We start from the raw sequence: 23187 nt of genomic DNA on the forward strand, positions 1-23187 counted from the left end.
TTATCTGTGGCCAAAAACCTGAGCCTTCTTTGATTGGCACTTCTAATTTAAATCTAAGGCAGCACCCAAGGCGCTTGAATTTTCGAGCTCTCCTCGTAGATTTTGCGGTGAGGTAGTGTCCCCATGAGTGATAGAACACTGAGCCAATCACGTCGCAACTAGAGAACATTACCAACCCCTTTTATTTTCTGCTGGCTGCCCTACCGCCACAGAAAGCACTGAGCTTGGCTGAATCACCTGCATTTTGGAGCTGCCTTACTCAAGAAATGAGAAAAGAGACCATGTTGTATGCGGCTTTATTAACTCAATTATTCATTTTTTTACATTTACAAACTAATGTGTGACACGTATTAAGGCCAACATAACATGCAAAGCAGGGAATTAGAAACACATGATATATATATATATATATTAATATATATATATTAATTTAGCTAAATATGTGGGGCTCTGCCCCACATGACTGGTCGCCACTGATTATTTTTTACCTTTATTTAACTAGACAAGTCAGTTAACTGCCTTGTTCAGGGGCAGAACGACAGATTTGTACCTTGTCAGCTCGGGGATTCAATCTTGCAACCTTACGGTCGCTAGTCCAACGCTCTAACCACTAGGCTATCTGCCTAGTTTAACCCTTTCATACAAGTGCATTTTCGTCCACTTTCCCTCTCCTCGATAAACGTAGACCTTTTCGAAAAAATGCCTGAGGAAGGACGCAGGAGTTGAACAAATCTAATTGAGAAAACACCACTGTCTCTGGCCCACACTCCAGCACAGTAGGAGGCAGTAATGCACCATTGACGTTGGATGGTAAATCCCATCTAAGACAACGTCTTTACTTTGGGGCGAATGCAGCGTTGCCATGTTCGTGGTTTTCCTGCATTTGGCCTACTTTGACAACGATGTTGCGGGTGAAAATGAATTAGCCGCGGGTTTTTGGGATATTTATAAATTGTACCGCGGCTGCCATGGCATTTCTCTTAAAAAAATATACATGTCACTGACCGCTAACTGAGGCAAGCTGTTGCTGAGTGAGTGAGTGAGCCGTGGGGAAGGTCGGAGGAGGGGGGGTTAAGAGAGAGCTACAGTTCTTGGCTGAGTCACGTGAGCAAGAGGAGAGCTGCACGCGTTCACGTTGTGACAATTCTTACCAGTTTTAGGTAGGCTAGTTAGATTGTCATTTTGGAGACACCTATTTCCAACTCTTTTCCATAAAACATAGCAATACGCTAGAACTGAAACACATCAAGAAATAATGGAAACAAAGCACTGGAAAACGACTTTGGGCGCATTATATACATTTGCTCGGAGGTGGTTTAAAGTGCATTCTCTATGACTGCTTAAAGAAAACGGTATCAAGCGAAGTGCTTTATGCATGCCCAGTTCTTGGTTCTCGGGGGCTGTCCGAGTGAATATGAAATGGAAGTTATGGCACTCCCTCGCGTGGTTAATTTTATGAGGAAAAGTAATTTGTAAAAATATACATTTGCCTCTGTTAGCCATCAAGTAGGCTATTAATGAATATGCCATTGTAGGCAACCATTTGATACAATAAATATGTTGAAATTAAGATATCACTGGAGTCATTGCGAATCAAATTGTGCTACTTGTGTAGCCTACCTGGAGCTGGTGAACAAATGTAATAAATAGCCTAGGACTTCAGTTTGTTGTTGTAGCCATGTGTTATTATGAACAAATTAAATTGACGGTAACAGTAGTCAGATTGGGCTACGGGTAGACTACAACAAATTCAACAACAAAAACCCCACTGACTCTTGTTGACAAGCATATTCAGTTCATATACATATTATTAATATTCAGTGATTTAAATTATGACCCCTGTTACAGCAGGCTATTTGGGAAACAAGCATTTCTTATTGCAAAATTCATTAATAAATGTGTCTGTTAATTTGAACTAAGCAAGCTGCTAACTCGTTCACTTTATATCTTGACTACATCTTGTCTAGGCTACTGTAAACTATCTGAAATTAGATGTAGTCCTATCAAGGGCTATAGGCTATGACCGGTCAATCTCGAAAATGGGCCATTTATAACGATTTGTAGGCTTAACATCTGGCACATAGCAGCACAATTTCCAGAAAATAGACTAACATCACTTTTTTATGTTCATCCAAGTGTTTCTTGCTCAGAGATTGAGATCCTCAGTCCAACTTTCATCACTCAAACTTAACATTTATAAACCTGGTTCGAGCCCTGAATGCTGATTGGCTGAAAGCCTTGGTATACTTTTTACTGTTCTAATTACAGTGGTAACCAGTTTATAATAGCAATACGGCCCCCGGGGATATGAGGTATATGGCCAATATACAAGGACTAACGGCTGAATCCAGGCACTCCACATTGCGTCGTGGTAAAAGAAAACGGCCCTTTTAGCCGTACCCCTTGTGCCTTATGCCATAATAAAGGAATTTGAATATGTGGCAAGAGAAAATATAGTTGCCCCCTTTATAAACTCGCCAGATCATTTTCCATTAATGGATGTCGATTTAACTCGTTTGACTCCTATTATTATGATTAAGCAATGTCATACAGCTTGCAATAATTATTATTTTGAAACCCGAATTTAGCTTCCAACGTCGTTACAAGTTACTATAATATTCCTTCTTAATTCTCTCGATAACGTTATGGGGAAAGGGTTTATTGTATAGATATGGCAACTCCTCTCTTGCTGTTAAACATTTTTTGCGGCTAGTTTTTGGCCTTTTAGGTGGGTTTTGAGTTGTAATTGGGCTAGAAATTGTAGCTTTATCTGGCAACCCTGGGCTCATGCTATCCTCGATTTATCTCAGGGCACAACAGTGGCGCTAACTACATCGTTTCAAGCTCTACTCCTCCGGTAAGAACGTCATAGACGTTTATTCCAATTTTAGGGTTAATTAGTCAACGTTGCAACACTTGCTTAGGTGTTAGCTATATGACCACAGGCTCCCTTGAGTCGCTATGTTATGAAGTCAACATTTGTTTATCTCATTTTCTGGCCTGCCGTGGGAGGGTACTATATTGCCAAATATGTTTACAACTAACCCTCATTGTTCTATCTGTGACATTGCCCTGCTCTCGCATTGTTTCGCTCGCTCTCTAATGGCGGACGTGAGGCAGTGCTGCTTGCTGACGGAAAGGAATGGTGGTGGTGGTATTTTAGCCCTTTGTTGAAAAGATTCAGTTACCTCTTCAGGTTTGTATTAGCGTTGTAAAAAATACTTATACTGAGAATAAATATTAGTTTTTTTGGTCTGTCAGCTATTTTATTGACACAAACCATTGACTTAAACAGGTAAGGTGGTAGATATGTAGCTAACAGTATAGCCGAAGTGGGAACGCCAAGCGGATGCGTCACATCCAGTGAAAGATCTGTCTCATTGTTCTATCTGTGGTTTAGCACCCCCCACTTCTCTTCAGAAAATGGGCGTGACTTCACAACGTTTTCAGATTTTAAGAAAATGGCGGAAAATATGCTGACGAAGTCTGACGAGAGCGGATACAAATTCAATGCTTAAACTAATTACGAGCGGATACAAATTCATTGCTTAAACTAATGACAAATGTTAAGATCATGTTGTGCAATGTAATAAAGTAATGACTTTTCATATAAGTTACGTTACACGTTATGTTGGCTGACAATTTGTAAGCTACACTATCCGTACGAACTGATTAGTATTACAGCAGTATGTACCGGTCTAACTGCCCAACGTTTATTGACTTGATTATTCACGTCATTCTTAGCTAAGTGGTATAGTCGTTTTGCGTTCTCAATGGACATTGTTCATTCTGGCTATCTACTCCGATTTCAGAGCACTCTAGTCTTGAGTGTGCCAGAGCGCAGAATAACGGATGCATTTACGAGGGCGAGTAAAATGGTCAGAGTGAGGTGTTCTCTCAATTGTGTCTGGAAATAGCAAGCAAGCTAGCCAACGTTAGCTAGTTAGCTTGGGTGCTTTTATTTTATTTCACCATTATTTAACCAGGTAGGCCAGTTGAGAACAAGTTCTCATTTACAACTGCGACCTGGCTAAGTTGAAGCAAAGCAGTGCGACAAATACAACAACACAGAGTTACACATGGGATAAACAAACGTACAGTCAATAACACAATAGAAAATCTGTATACAGTGTGTGCAAATGAAGTAAGGAGGTAAGGCAATAAATAGGCCATAGTGGCGAAATAATTACAATTTAGCAATTAACACTGGAGTGATAGATGTGCGGATGAGGATATGCAAGTAGAAATACTGGTGTGCAAAAGAGCAGAAAAAACAACAAATATGGGGATGAGGTAGGCAGTTGGTTGGGCTATTTACAGCTGCAGCGATTGGTAAACTGCTCTGACAGCCGATGCTTGAAGTTTATTGAGGGAGATATGTCTCCAACTTCAGTGATTTTTGCAATTAGTTCCAGTCATTGGCAGCAGAGAACTGGAAGGAAAGGCGGCCAAAGTAGGTGTTGGCTTTGGGGATGACCAGTGAAATATATCTGCTCGAGCGCGTGCTACGGGTGGGGCTTGACTCCCGTTGTGAGGTCAGAATGCTCGAATCAACCCTACTCCTCGGCCAGTTCGTCAAATGACACGCTCTAGGAGCGAAACGCTCTGAATTTACAAACGGACAATCTGACAACGTTCTGGATTTACGAAGCCCAGAGCGCACTCTGGCACTCCTGATTGAATTTACAAAATGTCTAGCTAGTCATTTATGTCAACAAGCTATCAGGACGTTGTATAGCAACAACATAAACTTCTGGTAGACAGGCGAAGGATACCATTCGTTTATAGTATACTAAAATGAACTAATAGTATGTAGTATATACTCATTAGGAAGTAGTTCAGACTGTTAGTATTGGTATTCGAACACAGCTTTGATATTCTGGATTTCCCCCTCATTGTCTGTGATTAAAATGTGGGTCAAAATAAATAAAAAAGTATTATCTGAGTTATTCGGGAAGGAAGGACACTGTCTACCCATAGAGTTTCTAAATCCAGAGGTGCAACATCGCCAGACTTCAAGGAACGCTTGCGAAACAGACCAAGCAAGCCAGGGGTTGGGGTTTGAGAAGTGAACAATTCTTCCTTTAGTTGTTCATTTTCTCAATCTAAAGGCACAACCTAGATTTGAGCCAATGTCTTAAAGATGCACTATGCAGAAATCACTCTGCCATTTTCTGGTTGGTAAAATTCTAATAGTTCACCTAATGTCAGTTTGTGACAAAACAAGCAAGTATAGTGTAGAGCTTTCGAGTGAAAGAGCTGATCTTGTCTGTGACCTGAGGGAGGTGTTTATCTTTCCCTTGAAGCTGTAGATTTACTTCATTTAGCTTTCCAAATATGTCACTCAGGTAGGCCAGTTTTGCCAGGAAGTTCTCATCACTAAATTTTTCTGCGAGGTCATACTTGTGCTCCTGCTCCGAAAACATTCTTATCTGCTCTCTGAGCTCAAAAACTCAGGACAAGACTTTTCCTTGTGACAGCCACCTTGCTTCACTGTGAAACAGCACAGCTTGATGTTCAGCTCCCATCTCCTCACAGATAGCAGAGAAGACTCTTGTTTTTAGTGGTCTGGTCTTTATAAAATTGACTACACCTACAATGTCAGTCATAACCTCACTTAATTCAGAGGAAAGGTGCCTTGATGCCAGTGCTTCTCTGTGTATAACACAGTGTGTCCACTCAGCATTAGGTGAGGCCTTCTTGATGAGTGCCCAAAGTCCTTTTCTCATCCCTGCCATGGTTTGTGCTCCATCACTGCAAACACATTTACATCACATTTTAGTCATTTAGCAGACGCTCTTATCCAGAGCAACTTACAGTAGTGAATGCATACATTTCATGCATTTTCTGTTTTTTTTGTACTGGCCCCCCGTGGGAATCAAACCCACAACCCTGGCGTTGCAAACACCATGCTCTACCAACTGAGCCACAGGGAAGGCTAATGCAGTTCTTTAGCCCATTCTCAGTCAGGAAGCAGTCCAGCATTTTGAATAGCTCTTCAGCTGTGGCTCTGTCTCTGACATATTTACAAAAAAGTAGATCCTCACACAGGGAGTTTGTCATGTCAATAAGTACATAAGCGATAAACAAACAGTCTTTGTTGCTGTCAGTTGCTTCATCGAACTGTAAGGAAAAACGTTTGTCTTTGAGTTTATCTACCAGCTGTTCTTTAAGATCGTTAGCAATGTCATTTATACATCTGGCGACAGTGTCATTGGACAGAGGGATAGTTTTTATTTTTGCAGCACTTGCGTCATCCAGCATAACAGAGACCATGTCTAATGCTGCAGGCAGTATCAGCTCCTCTGCTATGGAGTGGGTTTTTTTGCACTGATCAATTTGGTATGCCACCTTATATGATGCTAACAGTGCTCGCTGGTTTACTGAAGTAGCATTCACAAAGCGGAACGATTGTTGGCAATATTCGGCACGTTTTCGCTGAAAAAACTCAAGCGGCTTATCAGCGTGATTGGGGTGTAATGTCTTTAAGTGATGCCTTAATTTATTTGGCTTCATGCTGTCCGCTGCCAACATTTTTAGACACAGTAAACATACTGGTCTTTCCTCGTCTCCCACCGTAGTCACAGTGAAGCCAAGCGCTACATACGCTTCGTCATATTTCCTCGTCTTAGCTTTCGGGAGACTTACGTTTGTCTCATTTTCTCTGTCTCTCTCTGCCTTTTTCATCCCTGTTAAATATTTTTCCATGGTGTCTCTTAAGGGTTTGTTATCTGCACTTCATATCTCCTGCTCTGTGCTGTGTGCTCTTGTTCGGTGCAAAAAACCCCTACTCCCTGCGGCAAAAAAAAGCATGTTCGCCGGGGTCACACGCGCCCCCCCGGCATCGCTCCGAGCCCCCCCAGGGGAGCGCGCCCCACTATTTGAGAAGGACTGCCGTAAACACTCCAGCCAGCTGGTCTGCACATACTCTAAGGACGCGGCTAAGGATGCCGTCTGGGCCGGCAACCTTGTGAGGGTTAACACGCTTCAATGTCTTACTTACGTCAGCCACGGGGAACGAGAGCTCACAGTCCTTGTGAGCAACGGTGGCCCACATCGGCGGCTCTGTGTTTTCTTCAAAGCGGGCAAAGAAGGTGTTTAGCTTGTCTGGAAACGTGGCTGGCTTTCCCTTCATAATCCGTGGTAATCTGGAGTCCATGCCACATACGTCTCATGTCTGAACCATAGAATTGAGACTCCACTTTGTCACTGTACTGTCGTTTTGCCTCTTTATTGCTTTACGGAGGTCGTAGCTGGTCTGTTTGTACACTTCCATGTTCCCAATCACCTTGCCGTGGTTAAATGCGGAAGTTCGCACGTTCAGTTTTGCGGGAATGCTGCCATCTATCAACAGTTTTTGGTTTGGATAAATTCTAATAGTCATAGTGGAACAACATCCTCTATGCACTTCCTGATGTACTTAGTCACCAAGTCAGTGTATACGTCAATACTATTCTCAGAGGCAGCCCAGAACATTTCCCAGTCCGTGTGATCAAAATAATGATATACACGGCCGTGACGATGACCGCAGAAAATTATCTTGGGAGGTAATTTGATCGGCATTTGATGGTGAGGTATTCCAGATTGGGAGAACAAAATTACTTGAGTTTCTATACGTTACCACAGTCACACCATAAGTAGTTACCACAGTCATTACACCTCCACATTTATTTTCCCTGGAGTGTTCTTTCTTCCTGGCCGTGCGATGGACAGAGAACCCTGCTGGCTGAATGTACAGGGACCATATATCTGGAGAGAGACATTATTTTGTAAAACAGAGTAGAGGTCGACCGATTAATCGGACTGGCCGATTAATTAGGGCCGATTTCACGTTTTCATAACAATCGGAAATCGGTATTTTTGGATGCCGATTTGGCCGATTTTGTTTTTTATTTTTTTATTATTATTTTTTTCTTCGTTATTTTTTTTCTATTTAAAAAAAAAAAAAAATTACCTTTATTTAACTAGGCAAGTCAGTTAACCTGTTATGGCTAGGGGGCAGTATTTTCACAGCCGGATAAAAAACGTACCCGATTTAATCTGATTATTGCTCCTGCCCAGAAACTAGAATATGCATATAATTATTAGCTTTGGATAGAAAACACTCCAAAGTTCTAAAACTGTTTGAATGGTGTGGTTAGATTAACGAGAGTCTTGTCTTTAAAATGCTGTAAAATAGTCATATGTTTGAAAAATTGAAGTTTTCGGATTTTAGAGGAGTTTATATTTCGCGCCACGCCCATCATTGGATATTGGAGCAGGTGTTCCGCTAGCGGAACGTCTAGATGTAAGAGGTTAAGAACACATTCTTATTTTCAAATGACGACCTAGGAACGGTTGGTCCTGTCCTGCGTTGCATATAATCGCTTAGGTACACGTTGCTCCAACCATAAACATCAATGCCTTTCTTAAAATCAATACACAAGTATATATTTTTAAACCTGCATATTTAGTTAATATTGCCTGCTAACATGAATTTCTTTTAACTAGGGAAAATGTGTCACTTCTCTTGCAAACAGTCAGGGTATATGCAGCAGTTTGGGCCGCCTGGCTCGTTGCAAACTGTGAAGACTATTTCTTCCTAACAAAGACAGCCGACTTGGCCAAACGGGGGATGATTTAACAAAAGCGCATTTGCAAAAAAAGCACAATCGTTGCACGACTGTACCTAACCATAAACATCAATGCCTTTCTTAAAATCAATACACAGAAGTATATATTTTTAAACCTACATATTTAGCTAAAAGAAATCCAGGTTAGCAGGCAATATTAACCAGGTGAAATTGTGTCATTTTGCGTTCATTGCACGCAGAGTCAGGGTATATGCAACAGTTTGGGCCGCCTGGCTCGTTGCGAACTAATTTGCCAGAATTTTACGTAATTATGACATAACATTGAAGGTTGTGCATTGTAACAGGAATATTTAGACTTAGGGATGCCACCCGTTAGATAAAATACGGAACGGTTCCATATTTCACTGACAGGAAAAACATTTTGTTTTCGAGATGATAGTTTCCGGATTCGACCATATTAGTGACCTAAGGGTCGTGTTTCTGTGTGTTATTATGTTATAATTAAGTCTATGATTTGATAGAGCAGTCTGACTGAGCGATGGTAGGCACCAGCAGGCTCGTAAGCATTCATTCATACAGCACTTTCGTGCGTTTTTGCCAGCAGCCCTTCACAATGCATTGCGCTGTTTATGACTTAAAGCCTGTCAACTCCCAAGATCAGGCTGGTGTAACCGATGTGAAATGGCTAGCTAGTTAGCGGGTGCGCGCTAATAGCGTTTCAAACGTCACTCGCTGTGAGACTTAGAGTAGTTGTTCCCCTTCCTCTACATGGGTAACGCTGCTTCGAGGGTGGCTGTTGTCGATGTGTTCCTGGTTCGAGCCCAGGTAGGAGCGAGGAGAGGGACGGAAGCTATACTGTTACACTGGCAATGCTAAAGTGCTTATAAGAACATCCAATAGTCAAAGGTATATGAAATACACATCGTATAGAGAGAAATAGTCCTATAATTCCTATAATAACTACAACCTAAAACTTCTTACCTGGGAATATTGAAGACTCATGTTAAAAGGAACCACCAGCTTTCATATGTTCTCATGTTCTGAGCAAGGAACTTAAAAGTTATCTTTCTTACATGGCACATATTGCACTTTTACTTTCTTCTCCAACACTTTGTTTTTGCATTATTTAACCTCTCTAGGGTAGGGGGCAGTATTTGCACGGCCGGATAAAAAACGTACCGATTTAATCTGGTTATTACTACTGCCCAGAAACTAGAATATGCATATAATTATTGGCTTTGGATAGAAAACACCCTACAGTTTCTAAAACTGTTTGAATGGTGTCTGTGAGTATAACAGAACTCATATGGCAGGCCAAAACCTGAGAAGATTCCATGCAGGAAGTGGCCTGTCTGACAATTTCTTGCCCTTCTTGATTATCTCTATCCATTACAGAGGATCTCTGCTGTTACGTGACACTTCCTACGGCTCCCATGGGCTCTCAGAAGGCGGCAAAAAGCTGAATCGTGGCTTTGCAGGCTCTGGCTGAAAAAAAGTAGCGCGTTTGGGTAGTGGCTGGTTACAGTACTGTGAGACTCAGGCTCGTGCCCACGTCGACCTCATGCTTTGTTTTCTTTCCTCTGTTTACCTAAACGCAGATTCCCGGTCGGAATATTATCGCTTTTTTACGAGAAAAGTGGCATAAAAATGGATTTTAAACAGCGGTTGACATGCTTCGAAGTACGGTAATGGAATATTTAGCATTTTTTTGTCACGAATTGCGCCATGCTCGTGACCCTTATTTACACTTCGGATAGAGTCTTGAACGCACGAACAAAACGCTGCTATTTGGATATAACGATGGATTATTTTGGACCAAACCAACATTTGTTATTGAAGTAGCAGTCCTGGGAGTGCATTCTGACGAAGACATCAAAGGTAATCAAACTTTTGTAATAGTAAATCGGAGTTTGGTCAGGGCTAAACTTGGCGGGTGTCTAAATAGCTAGCCGTGATGGCTGGGCTATGTACTGAGAATATTGCAAAATGTGCTTTCACCGAAAAGCTATTTTAAAATCGGACACCTCGATTGCACAAAGGAGTTCTGTATCTATAATTCTTAAAATAATTGTTATGTTTTTTGTGAACGTTTATCGTGAGTAATTTAGTAAATTCACCGGAGGTTTGCGGGGGGTATGCTAGTTCTGAACGTCACATGCTAATGTAAAAAGCTGGTTTTTGATATAAATATTAACTTGATTGAACAAAACATGCATGTATTGTATAACATAATGTCCTAGGTGTGTCATCTGATGAAGATCATCAAAGGTTAGTGCTGCATTTAGCTGTCTTCTGGGTTTTTGTGACATTATATGCTAGCTTGAAAAATGGGTGTCTGATTATTTCTGGCTGGGCACTCTCCTGACATAATCTAATGTTTTGCTTTCGTTGTAAAGCCTTTTTGAAATCGGACAGTGTGGTTAGATTAAGGAGAGTCTTGTCTTTAAATAGCTGTAAAGTAGTCATATGTTTGAGAAATTGAAGTAATAGTATTTCAAACGATTCAAAAATTGCGCCACTGAATTCAGGTGGCTGTTACGTAGGTGGGACGAATTCGTCCCGCCTTGCCCATAGAGGTTAACTTCATAATAGTCCCTATATTGTGCACAATTAGCTGTCCTCCCTCTCCTACGAGCTATCTTCTGTAACAATATACATAGCACATATATCATTCCATCTAACCCATAACACAATAGTCACTACTCCTAATGCACTTCTACAGTTATAAACATGATAAAACATTCTCAAATCAATTAGTCATATACATCAATCCCTCCTCTGGAACAATGATCACTCCTATGTTACACAAAACCTAAAAACATATTGACTTAACAGGGAAGAGAGAAAAAGTATGTTTAATCATTTCACACCACCCTTGATGCGACTAAGATTGGGGAAAGAACCGTCCATCCGTTACGTTCTATGCCCATGTGATGCTGGTCTCCATGCCCGTCTCCTTCATTCTCATCCTTTGGTGTTAATGCAAGACACAGACTATGAGCCTTGTATGCAATTAATTGTACCGTATCATCCAGAAATCTATATGTATTGATGCGATTTAACATAGAAATTCTGATGACATGGTAAAACAAAAAAACCTTCATGTTTGAACCAAGCTATCGTCCAGTGAGTTCTCTGTAAACCTCCCTGTTGGAGGACACTTAACAATAAGGTTTCTATAGCCTCCCTAGGCCCAATAAATTTCGAGCAGTTCGAGCAACTCTCTCTCGCTGTATCCGAATCACAACTAAAACATTTTATAAATTATCCAACCCAAATTTAGAATGACAGTCCTTAGTGCTTTACTTTGAGTCTATCACTCGAACTCAAGCTTCCAGGCACTTTTTCTGATTCAGGAAATCCAGACAAGCATTGACTATATGACAAATTATTACATTCCCAATTTTCTTTATAACATTACTGTTACAACATGCTGTTACTGTTGAAACCATTTTCAAAATTAGTTCATACTCCCTTTATTTTACTGGCGACCTCTCGAAAGAGTTACCAGAACAGTGAGTTAGCATGGGGGTATCCCAACAATCCAGTAGACGCAATCTGGTGTTATTTGTATCGAAACAAAAGTGAAATCAATAATACACATATCACAATCCATTTGGAGTAACTATCAACCATTATTAACATATTTTCCCTTCTATATGCAGACTGAACAAAATACATTTCTGTATTTACCCAAAGACCAGAGCCCCAAGGAACTGGTCATTTCCCATTCGAACACATGATTCATATTGTGATTCAAAAACAACATGTTACATCACAAATTAAAACAAATGGAATACCAATCAACTTAAAATTACAACACTTGTTAACTACTCCATAAGGGAATAATGGTATCTCATAAAGTAATAGTAAAATATAATAGAGACTGGTGTTTCTCGTTCATTTTATAATTAAATCCCACCTGTTTCGATCATTTCTAGTGAGATTGATCAGGCCTCACCAGAAAGTCAGGATACAGGACATTCGAAACCATTAAATATTTCCTCTCCCTTTTCTTTCTCTGTCCTTCAGAAACCATTTAAAAACCTTTTCAAACATTTCCATCATTCTGCATACCCAATTTAAAACCAAATTAAAAAGACCCCACACAATTTAAATCCCACAGTATCAACACCACTAACACATATTCATAACCGGTAAGTTGTGTGTGCATGCTGGTGTGTGGTAAACCGTAGGTCAAAAACACACACATGAACAGGCCTTACTTATCTGGGAACTCCGTTTATGGCCTAATCCAGATACTTTTATACTTGAAACTGCCGAATATCACTAACTGCTCTCCCCAAGACCACAGTCTCAGGGAACATTCCAACGAGAGATAATGAAACCCCCTCCTCTTCTGGAAAAGAAGTGTACATGTCGTTAGCATTCACTATGCTACATTTTAAATCGGCAATCCAAAAGTATTACAAATAAACCAAACATGATAATGGTAAACCCACTGTCTTTACTCCAATCATTAAACGTTTGTTTTAATCCACCCCAATGTTTATGTATCCTTTATTTAGCATGTACTACCCTTAGACACAGCGACTTTGTCTCGCCACTGAGTCCAAAGATTCACTGGTCTCTTTTCCCCATGATTCTCCATAACCACCGCACCACCATTTTCATAAACAATCAAGTTTATTTTAGGTTTGGTAACCCCTATGCTAATTCCTCGTGACCCCTCCACCCTTTCGTCCATTCTAGAAATCTATTTCAGAATAAGACGACATAAAATGTAAATCTATTTCATAATAAAACGGCATAAAATGTCTCTTGAGATTGAACCCCCCCCCCCCCCCCCCCTAAGGTTTTCTGAGTTACCAGGAGTGTTTGGCCAGATACTTTTTATTTGTTACCTTTAGAATCCATTCCCCTGGCATTTCGCCTAGAGTCTTTAACCCCAAATACTTTTTTCTCGAGGCAAATTTAGCCGATTTCTCATCATAAGGAATCTGCGATATTTGATCCGTGACATCTATTAAAAAGTTGTGTAAATGTAATCTCATACGTCTTTCTTCACATAGAAACTGTAATCTCTATGAACCACTATCGATCGTACCGAGGCCATACACCGCTATGTGCAAGTTCCCTGTCCTGCTACTTTCAGGAGGATTTGTTGCTGCTCTTTTGAAAAAGAGGCAAACGCTTGCATGGCAGCATTTCTTCCGATTACAGCACGCTCCGTTCCCACTCTACACTCATTCTTCCAATGCCCAACGGCCCCGCATCTAAAACAGGGATCTATCTCCTTACGTTTTTATGTTTTTTTCGCTATGTTTCTGTCTTACCTTGGCCATTGAAACTATAGTTACTGACATTCCCTGTGGCCATATTAACCCCTTGCACGTCTGCCGAAGTACAAATTCTATCAATGTACTCACGTACCCAGTCTTTTTACAGCTGACTGCATCTACTAGTTTCATTTTTATCGGTTCTACTCTTCTGTTGATAAAATGACGACATCAAAACACTTGTAACACAGCTTGCGATTTCTCATTGATGTCATTGTGCCATACCACAACAGCATCTCTGAGTTCTTTATTTGATTAGAATTTTCTGATTTCTTCACTCCCGTCTCTAATACACACCTTGTATTAACTAAACTTGGCAAAAAAGAAAAGGCCTCTCACTGTCAACTGCGTTTATTTTCAGCAAACTTTACATGTGTAAATATGTGTATGAACATAACAAGATTCAACATCTGAGACATAAACTGAACAAGTCCCACAGACATGTGACTAACAGAAATGGAATAATTTGTCCCTGAACAAAGGGGGGGTCAAAATCAAAAGTAACAGTCAGTATCTGGTGTGGCCACCAGCTGCATTAAGTACTACAGTGTATCTCCTCCTCATGGACTGCACCAGATTTGCCAGTTCTTGCTGTGAGATGTTACCCCACTGTTCCGCCAAGGCACCTGCAAGTTCCCGGACATTTCTGGGGGGAATGGCCCTAGCCCTCACCCTCTGATCCAACAGGTCCCAGACGTGCTCAATGGGATTTAGATCCGGGCTCTTCGCTGGCCATGGCAGAACACTGACATTCCTGTTTTGCAGGAATTCACGCACAGAACGAGCAGTATGACTGGTGGCATTGTCATGCTGGAGTGTCATGTCAGGATGAGCCGGCAGGAAGGGTGCCACATGAGGGAGGAGGATGTCTTCCCTGTAACTCACAGCATTGAGATTGCCTGCAATGACAACAAGGTCAGTCCGATGTTGCTGTGACACACCGCCCCAGACCATGACGGACCCTCCACCTCCAAATCGATCCCGCTCCAGAGTACAGGCCTCGGTGTAACGCTCATTCCTTCAACGATAAACGTGAATCCGACCATCACCCCTGGTGAGACAAAACCGCAACTCGTCAGTTAAGAACACTTTTTGCCAGTCCTGTCTGGTCCAGCGACGGTGGGTTTGTGCCCATAGGCAACGTTGTTGCCAGTGATGTCTGGTGAGGACCTGCCTTACAACAGGTCTACAAGTCCTCAGTCCAGCCTCTCTCAGTTTATTGCGAACAGTCTGAGCACTCATAGAGGGATTGTGCATTCCTGGTGTAACTCAGGCAGTTGTTGTTGCCATCCTGTACCTGTCCTGCAGGTGTGATGATCGGATGTACCGATCCTGTGCAGGTGTTGTTACACGTCGTCTGCCACTGCAAGGACGATCAGCTGTCCGTCCTGTCTCCCTGTAGCGCTGTCTTAGGCTTCTCACAGTACGGACATTGCAATTTATTGCCCTGGCCACATCTGCAGTCCTCATGCCTCCTTGCAGCATGCCTAAGGCACGTTCACGCAGACGAGTAGGGACCATGGGCATCTTTCTTTTGGTGTTTTTCAGTCAGTAGAAAGGCCTCTTTAGTATCCTAAGTTTTCGTAACTGTGACCGTTTGTAAGTTGTTAGTGTCTTAACGACCGTTCCACAGGTGCATGTTCATGAATTGTTTATGGTTCATTGAACAAGCATGGGAAACAGTGTTTAACCTCTTACATCTAGACGTTCCGCTAGCGGAACACCTGCTCCAATATCCAATGATAGGCGTGGCGCGAATTACAAATTCCTCAAAAATACAAAAACTTCAATTTTTCAAACATATGACTATTTCACAGCATTTTAAAGACAAGACTCTCCTTTATCTAACCACACTGTCCGATTTCAAAAAGGCTTTGCAGTGAAAGCAAAACATTAGATTGTCAGCAGAGTACCAAGCCAGAAATAATCAGACACCCATTTTTCAAGCTAGCATATAATGTCACAAAAACCCAGAAGACAGCTAAATGCAGCACTAACCTTTGATGATCTTCATCAGATGACAACCCTAGGACATTATGTTATACAATACATGCATGTTTTGTTCAATCAAGTTCATATTTATATCAAAAAACAGCTTTTTACATTAGCATGTGACGTTCAGAACTAGCATACCCCCCGCAAACTTCCGGGGAATTTGCTAACAATTTAATAAATGACTCACGATAAACGTTCACAAAAAGCATAACAATTATTTTAAGAATTATAGATACAGAACTCCTCTATGCACTCGATATGTCCGATTTTAAAATAGCTTTTTGGTGAAAGCACATTTTGCAATATTCTAAGTACATAGCCCAGACATCACGGGCTAGCTATTTAGACACCCGGCAAGTTTAGCACTCACCAATATCAGATTTACTATTATAAAAGTTTGATCACCTTTTGTTGTCTTCGTCAGAATGCACTCCCAGGACTGCTACTTCAATAACAAATGTTGGTTTGGTCCAAAATAATCCATCGTTATATCCGAATAGCGGCGTTTTGTTCGTGCGTCCCAGACACTATCCGAATGGTAAAGAAGGGTCGTGCGCATGGCGCAATTCGTGACAAAAAAAATCTAAATATTCCATTACCGTACTTCGAAGCATGTCAACCGCTGTTTAAAATCAATTTTTATGCCATTTTTCTCGTAAAAAAGCGATAATATTCCGACCGGGAATGTCCATTTAGCTAAACAGAGGAAAGAAAACAAAGCTTTCGGTCGACGCGGGCACGAGCCTGAGACTCACAGTACTGTAACCAGCCACTACCCAAACGCGCTACTTTGTTTCAGCCAGAGCCTGCAAAGCTACGATTCAGCTTTTTGCCGCCTTCTGAGAGCCTATGGCAGCCGTAGGAAGTGTCCCGGGACAGCTAAGATCCTCACTCTTCAATAAACAGAGACAAGAAGAACGACACCTTGTCAGACAGGCCACTTCCTGCATGAAATCCTCTCAGGTTTTTGCCTGCCATATGAGTTCTGTTATACTCACAGACACCATTCAAACAATTTTAGAAACTTTAGGGTATTTTCTATCCAAAGCCAATAATTATATGCATATTCTAGTTACTGGGCAGGAGTAGTAACCAGATTAAATCAGGTACGTTTTTTATCCAGCCGTGAAAATACTGCCCCCTAGCCATAACAGGTTAAACCCTTTACAATGAAGATCTGTGAAGTTATTTAGATTTTTACGAATTATCTTTGAAAGACAGGGTCCTGAAAAAGGGACCTTTTCTTTTTTTGCTGAGTTTATTTTCCAAGGTAGCGCTACCCACTTTCCCAGAGAATGGTTATGGTATTTGTGCCTATTCATTGGTCACAGCACTTAATACCTTGTATTAGAACCAATACTATAGCGTCTGCAAATGTATTACTGGAGAACACGGATGACCTAATGTCTTATTCCAGTGCTGTGCCTCAAATATCACTGTTGTTGATAACACACATTACCAAAATTATTCACACTTGTCTTCCTATTTTCACATAATCTGTCACGGTTTACCGTCCCAATAGGGCATAAACCAACCTCTCTCCTTATTGCTACAGCTCATATACTCGAATCGTGTTATCTTTCTCCTTTTCTAACCATGGATGAGGCTCTCTTCCAGACACATGTCCGTACCCTGGCACTATACTGCCTCACAGCCACTGCGGCTGAGACTTTCACCGTCACTTTACAGGTTTAGCAAGGAACCAACCCCACCCGGGTCTTACCCCCTAGGAGTTACCCTTTGCAGGTACTAACCTGCTCATGCTTATCTTCCGGGACTCACCCTATTCTTATAGTACTCACAGGAACCAACCCACTCAGGATTTACCCCCGAGGACTTACCCTTTGCAGGTACCATCCTGCTCGGGCTTACCTTCCAGGACTTACCCTATACTTTATGGTATTAGCAGGAACCAACCCACTCGGGATTTACCTCCTAGGACTTAGCCTTTACAGGTACTAACCTGTTCAGGCTTACCTTCCGGGATTTACCATATACCATAAAGCTACGACCGGTCGTAATACAATGGGACTACTGAATAAGCTCAGGCTTTCTAGGTCCATATACTATAATTGGTTCAGCCTACAACTCTCATCTTCCCAAGATGTCAGAATTAGTGATAACAGGTATAGGAACTGTGCCTACCTTGTTTCTGGTGCCGGCTCCTGTTTCACTGATTCGGAATCTCTAGTTCGACTGCAAATCGTGGTGAACCCTGCTCGCAGCGCCAACTGTTAGGTTCTAATTATCAGAGTAAGAACTCGACGGACACTATGAAAGCTTAAACCAAGTTTATTCTTCCCAAAGGATCGAACATCTGAACAGACAAAAACATGTTTACAATAGTGGTGGTATTTGTACCCCACTTTGTATCTTTATTGCTAGGCAGGAAACTAAGTGATACGGGCAATAAACTTTTCCTTCTCCCTTAACCTGACCTGACCTCGACCCCCTTCATCACTAATCCATGGCTCTCTCCCCTTATCAATGCCTGCCATGTGATCGTTTTCCCTACACTCGGTACATTCCAAGCTTAATTGCATCCACCATATACCTTCCTCCTACAGATAACCATTAACCTCTGGTGTAGCCCCTCGGCTATGGCACCCCTCAGTTCTCTATTATAACTAATGATTAAAAACATTTAAAGTTCAGAAATCCAAACTCATCACAGTGGATGAGAGCCCACTCCTTGTTCCTCTTCTACGGCGACAGTGACTTGGAGCAGCCCCTGGGATTAATTGAATTGCCTCAGAGTTCAAACAAAGGATCCAATTCAGGAAATTCACAATTCTGGTCGAAATTCTGGTGAGTGACCACCGATTGTCACGGTCGTGATAATGGACAGACCAAGGCGCAGCGTGTGTTGAGTTCCACATCTTTATTTACAGTGAAAACTTAAACAAAAAACAATAAACATACAACGACCGTGAACTACGTGGTGCTGAATGCACTCACACAAAACAATATCCCACAAACGCAGGTGGGAAAAAGGGCTACCTAAATATGATCCCCAATTAGAGGCAATGATTACCAGCTGCCTCTAATTGGGAACCACACAAACCACCAACATAGAAATACAAACGCTAGAAACCCCTCTAGTCACGCTCTGACCTATACACCATAGAGAACCCAGAGGGCTCTCTATGGTTAGGGCGTGACACCGATCTAATATCCAAAAAACCTTTTCGGCTGTCCGTAATGATGCAAGAAACGTTCTGAGCAAATAATATCAGAAATAACACAAAAAAACGAAATACTGCAAAGTTGGATAGGAGCTAGAAACTGGGTGACAATGTCTGTCGGCACCTAATATTCCAAAATAAGACATTTACAGGTAATTGACTCAACATTTTAGCTTCTTAGAATAAATGAAATGACTTAAAAGGGTTACACTAGTTTCTAGGGCACAACACTAACAACCTGGAGGTAACCAGAGATGAAAGTTATCATAATCTTTGTGATAACTTTATCAGTAGTATGCAACCATTTTTGTGGCACATAAAGAAAGGAAAGGGGAGAGCTTCTTCAGGAGATGAGCTTCAAAAGTAGCTAGTATTCATATAGGCTATATCTCAATCTTAATTATTATTTTGTTCTGGTGCTCCTAAACCCTGTGTTTTGTCATTGCTGGCAATTTTTATAATTAAAATCTCAAATATGTTTAATTGTGCTCCTACATTTCTTTCTGTGGTCCTACATTCAGGGTTCAACATTTGTATTTATTAAGGATCCCCACTCAGCAGCTACTCTTCCTGGGGTCCAGCAACATTAAGACAGTTATATACAGTTTAAAATTTGACATTACATTTCAAATAACATTTTATTTGTCACATACGCTGAATACAACTGGTGTAGACCTTACCGTGAAATGCTTACTTACAAGCCCTTAATTAACCAACAATGCGGTTCAAGAAATAGAGTTAAGAAAATATTTACTAAATAAACAAAAGTAAAAAATGAAAAATGAACACAAGAAAGTTACATAACAATAACGAGGCTATATACAGGGGGTACCAGTATCGATTCAATCAATGTGTGGGGGTACAGATTAGTCGAGGTAATTTGTAAAGTGACTATGCATAGATAATAAACAGCAGGTAGCTGTTGTCCGGATGGCCGTTTGATTAATTGGTCAGCAGTCTTATGGCTTGGGGGAAAGAAGCTGTTAAGGATCCTTTTGGTCCTAGACTTGGCGCACCGGTACCGCTTGCCGTGCGGTAGCAGAGAGAACAGTCTATGACTTGGGTGACTTTTGGAGTTTTTTGGACCTTCCTCTGACACCGTCTAGTATATAGGTCCTGGATGTCAGAATGCTTGGCCCCAGTGATGTAATGGGCCGTACACACTACCCTCTGTAGCGCCTTACAGTCTGATGCCTTACAGTTGCCATACCAGGCGGTGATGCAACTGGTCAGGATGCTCTCGATGGCGCAGCTGTAGAACTTTTTGAGGATCTGGGGACCCATGCCAAATCTTTTCAGTCTCCTGAGGGGGAAAAGGTGTCGTGCCCTCTTCACAATTGTCTTGTTGTGTTTGGACCATGATAGTTCGTTGGTGATGTGGACACCTAGGAACTTAAAACTCTCATCCCACTCCACTTCAGCCCCGTCGATGTTAACGGGGGACTGTTCGACCCTCCTTTTCCTATAGTCCACGATTAGTCCACGATCAGCAACAAAATAGGAAAAATGACAAGGGGGGTGAATACTTTCGCAAGCCACACAGACTTGGATTCACTGGCCACTTTAATAATGGAACACTAGTCACTTTAATAATGTTTACATACTGCTTTACTCATCTCATGTATATACTGTATTCTATTCTACTGTAATTTAGTCAATGCCACTCCAACATTGCTCAATCTAATATTTATATATTTCTTAATTCCATTTTTTTACTTTGATTTGTGCGCATTGTTGTGAATCGCTTTTAGATACTACTGCACTGTTGGAACTAGGAATACAAGCATTTCGCTACACCCGCAATAACATCTGCTAAATATGTGTCTGTGACCAATACAATTTGATTTGATCGACATGTTTTGACCATCCAGGTTTACTCCAAGCAGTTTAGTCACCTCAACTTGCTCAATTTCCACGTTATTTATTACAAGATTTAGTTGAGGTTGATGGTTTAGTGAATGATTTGTCCCAAATACAATGCTTTTAGTTTTTGAAATATTTAGGACTAACTTATTCCTTGCCATTCATTCTGAAACTACTGCAGCTCTTTAAGTGTTTCAGTGATTTCACTCACTATAGTAACTGACTTGTATAGTGTTGAGTCATCCGCATACATAGCTACACATTCGCTTTACTCAAGGCTAGTGGCATGTCATTAGTAAAAATAGAAAAAAGTAAGGGAAGACCCCCCTGAAATGGACAAAAATTTATGGGATCTTATTGGCACCGTACGAAACATATACACGATGTACTATACCATGTACAATACCACTCATTTGGACGCCGTTTCATTCAAAACATATTGCAAATGTCATATGGCAAATGCCAAGTGTCACACAGCAAAAATCCAATAGATGCAAGCGCGTTCCACCGTAAATTTTTCTTATTGCAAATGTAACACAAGTCAAGACCCAAGAGTAACATTTTGAAAATATGAATTTCTTTTCAAAAACTTGTCACCCCCTTAAAAAAGTGCTTTCTGGACCGTTTTTTAAAATTCTTTCGATTTTTCTTTTGTCAATTATACATGTATAAGAACTGTATGAACATACTTTTGTCCTATTTTATTGTCATAATTTTTAAAAATGTTTTACTTGTCCATAAGGCATATGTTTTGTCCATTTGCAATAGGATTTCATAGGAAGTCAAAAGTCACTTTTTTATGAAAGTATTGAATGTGCCAAATCAGGATGTTTTGTCCATTTGCCATGTACGATCATAGGAAGTCGGTTTCCAAACCCAAAAGTCAGTGAACCATGTCCAAATGGCATTTATACTGCCCAAATGATATATAGCCCTATGTTAAGAACTGACTGATTTTACACAGGGTTGAATGCAGTGATTTTCACAAACTGCCGGTTTGGTACTTTAAAACACCTTTAGGGTGAATTTAACCACTTCTGGTTGCTCCAGGAAGCTTAGAATCAACACAGGTAGACCTCATAGTGTCCTGATGAATTGCCATCTAAGACAGGTTTTAGGGGAGCAGGCATTGTATTCCTATGGGGAGAGACGTAATTGAAAACTGTTTGATGTAAACACCTTCTTTTCACTGTTAAGGGTTAATGCCACATGGTCAAGGTTAGGCTTGCACAGATCAGGAGGACCTCAGGAACGTTCCTGAGGTCGAATTGTGCTTCTAATCCTAACGGTTCCGCCGCTGTCCCCCAAAAGCACCTGAAATTTAGCGCCAGGCTTCATTATGGGCCTATTTTTTTCATGGTCGCTGCGCTCAGACCGAGCGAGCTACGGTCAAGCGGGGCATCTCGTTGAACTCTGCACTGCCTAGAGATTATGGTAATGGAATTGCAGGCTCTGTGTGTCTTTAAGCCCCGCACTGTGTCACTCCATCCTTTATGTATGCGTGTGTGTGTGTGTGTGCGTGTGCGTGTGTGTGTGTGTGTGTGTGTGTGTGTGAGAGTTTTTTTCTTTGACATCTGTTTGGAGAAATTACTGATTTACAGTTCATGAGGGTTGCCTAATCACACATATGAAGTTGTGGAAAGATCTGACCTTTTTAACCCTTCGAAACAGCCCCTATGACACCATTTTAAGGCACTTCTGGTTGACACAGAAGCTGAAAGTGAACACATATCCTCCTTGGGTTAGGCTCTTATAGAATATTGAGTTTTAAGTCTTTACATTAAGAACTGACTTATTTACACAGGGTTGAATGAGTGTGTGTTATTTCAGAAAATGTCAGAAATCTCGCAGAGCTCCAAAACCCGCCTTAACGGATAACTTTTTTGGGAAAAAAACTAATTTTGTTTATCACCAATTGTACATTGTACGATTTCTCTTAACTTCTATGGGCTACGTGGGACGCTAGCGTCCGGGACACAGCCAGTGAAATATCAGGGCGGCAAATTCAAAACAACAAAATGTCATAATTCAACTTTCTCAAACATACAACTATTTTACACCATTTTAAAGATGCACTTCTCCTTGATGTAACCACATTGTCCGATTTCAAAAAGGCTTTACAGCGAAAGCAAAACATTAGATTATGTTAGGAGAGTACATAGACAAAAATAATCACACAGCCATTTTCCAAGCAAGGACATGTGTCAATAAAACCCAAAACACAGCTAAATGAAGCACTAACCTTTGACGATCTACATCAGATGACACTCC

General features: G+C 41.1%; 1 long non-coding RNA gene across 1 annotated transcript in view; it reads left to right on the forward strand.

The window, feature by feature from the left end:
• Positions 1-2618: 2618 nt before the first annotated feature.
• Positions 2619-23187, forward strand: part of LOC106586591 (uncharacterized) — a 37605-nt gene continuing 17036 nt past the window's right edge. The window contains exon 1 of the long non-coding RNA XR_014382627.1: positions 2619-2857. This is a non-coding gene — a long non-coding RNA (uncharacterized LOC106586591). The remainder of the gene's footprint in view (positions 2858-23187) is intronic.

The sequence above is a fragment of the Salmo salar genome, chromosome 25, assembly GCF_965601325.2.
Source record: "Salmo salar chromosome 25, fSalSal1, whole genome shotgun sequence".
Classification (NCBI taxonomy): Eukaryota; Metazoa; Chordata; class Actinopteri; order Salmoniformes; family Salmonidae; genus Salmo; species Salmo salar.